Here is a 2,340-nt window from a genome sequence, read left to right as displayed (position 1 = left end):
CCCCCCCCACACACACACACATTCGGTCATCCCTCTGGTCATTTTGGACATGAGGGACCCTGGCTCATATATATATTTGCACACATATGTATATAGTTCCCAACATTGGGCACATAGTACATGGCATATAATTGAGTATTTAATGTACATACAATACTTGACAAATAGTAAGTGCTCAATAGATTTTGTGGAATTGACAAGAGGTATTAAAGAAATGGAAAGTCAGACAGATATGTTTCTACAAGATAGTTGCTTTGAAGCCCAAAATGCCAGGAAAGGCTGTATGCAATATCTGAATACCAAGAAAGAATTAAAAATCAATTTGCATCTAACACTGATGCAAATTGAACAAGTTAATAGACTCGAAGCTTAGTGTTGAATTACTATAAGTCTTATTACTATAACTCTTATTTGAGTTACTATAACTCTTACTTAGGTTTATATGAAATGTGGATAAGTGATTTTTAGTCAAATATAAACTTTCATTATAATCTATATATATAAAAGCTTAAGTGACTGAATGACTGGTTGCTATGATGTGCACTGATCACCAGGGGGCAGACGCTCAATGCAGGAGCTGCCCCTTGGTGGTCAGTGCGCTCCCACAGCCAACCTCTGCTGGCCGGCCAACCTCTCATGGTACCTCCTCCTGGCCAGCCCGAGGGATCCCACCCATGCATGAATTCGTGCACTGGGCCTCTAGTAGTTATATAGAAAAGACATAATTTATGCACTTATTTCAGCTTCTGTTTTACCATCCAAAGGAATTGAGGAAGTGAGCTATTGAATCTTTTTTTTCCTTACCAGTTGTTGCTGTGCATTTTTTGTCCATGACCAGAATTACAGTGACAAAAAGCAATTAAAGAACCAATGAGAATCATGCCTTGCAGATGTAACCATATATTATTAACAAATCCTTCAATAATCACTAACTTTCCCTTTCTAAAAAATTTTTGTTTTGATTTAATAATAATAAGAAAGTTATTATTTAACCCAGACTATAAAAATATGTATTATATAAAAATAAAAACATTATCAAATAAAAAGACATCACATTATATTTATGAAACTAAAAAAGTCAGAAAGCCCACTAAGAAATTCAGTCAAGAACAAGAAGTTAAGACAAGTTTAAATCAGCAACATTCATTTTTATTTACCCCCCCCCTGAGAGTCTTATATACAACTTTTAGTAGTCACATTCATCAATTTAATTTTTATAAATTCAGCAGCAGTCTTTGGAATAGTAGGAGAAAAAGGATTGTGTTGTGATCTTCAGTGAACCAGGTGAATTCTTGCTCCATTCAATAATCCAAGTCTTCAGATATCTTAAAAGGCTGAATTAAAACCATACGTAGAAAAATTGTTATATTCCTCTTTACACACACATGCTTATAAGAATTACATTATAATATACTGTAATGTATTACATTACCACACACTCTCACTCACTTCTTTGGATTACAATACTTTCCTGGACAGAAAACTTAAATGCAACAATTTTCAAACTTCAGTGTGCGTAAATATGATTTCTATTCCAAAGAACTACAGTGATGTCCAGAAATGCTATTTTTAAAAGCACTCCTACATGATTCTGAAGCAGTTATTCATCAGTGATTACTCTTTAAGGAATAAGTAGTTTTAAACATTATTTATTATAATATTCATGCATTTGATATTATAAATCAAAAGTCATTCATAATCCTCAGTTTATAATAGTGTTAGAATGTTTACATGTTTCTTTATACGTATACACACATGATTTTATAGGTGGATTTAATTATATTCAATAACGTGAGCACATAGATGGAATAATATTATTGCATTTTCATGAATGGGTTTTCCTTTTTAGTTTTTCCATATCAGCCACTTCCTGACTGATTGCCATTTACTTTGTTTCCAATGTTTGCTACTACTAACAACACTGCAAAAAATAATCCTTTATATATGTTCTTATATACTAGTGTCTTTATCTGTATGGAAAAAATTCTCAGTGGTAGAATTGTTGGGTCAAAGGATCTGTGAAGCATTTTAAGTTTTTTAAAATAGAAGTTTCCATTTCCAAAGACTATCACACTTCTTATTTCCAAAAGCAACGTTTAAAATTACAGTTTTCTTTGTATTCCTACTAGCAATAAACATTGGTGATTTTAAGTTTTTGTTGGTCTGATTTACATAAAATGGCATCTCATCATTAGTCATAATTTGAATTACTAGTGAATTTAAGCATTTAAAAATGTCTATCATTTGAAATTCATTTTTTAAAAATATGTTTTTTATTGATTTTTTACAGAGAGGGAGAGGAATAGAGAGTTAGAAACATCGATGAGAGAGAAACATTGA

The 2,340-nt window shown here is 32.0% G+C and overlaps 1 protein-coding gene across 2 annotated transcripts in view; it reads right to left on the bottom strand.

Annotated features, from left to right (window-relative positions):
• Nucleotides 1-1,127: 1,127 nt before the first annotated feature.
• The window catches only part of CD163 (CD163 molecule), a 27,284-nt gene continuing 26,071 nt past the window's right edge, over nt 1,128-2,340 (bottom strand). For both annotated transcript variants that reach the window (XM_014536242.1, XM_005862025.2), the window contains exon 17: nt 1,128-1,334. The gene's annotated coding sequence lies outside the window, so the exon portion shown is untranslated. The remainder of the gene's footprint in view (nt 1,335-2,340) is intronic.

This window comes from Myotis brandtii, unplaced genomic scaffold, assembly GCF_000412655.1.
Source record: "Myotis brandtii unplaced genomic scaffold, ASM41265v1 scaffold1579, whole genome shotgun sequence".
Taxonomy (NCBI): domain Eukaryota; kingdom Metazoa; phylum Chordata; class Mammalia; order Chiroptera; family Vespertilionidae; genus Myotis; species Myotis brandtii.
This window is presented reverse-complemented; position numbering and strand designations above follow the sequence as displayed.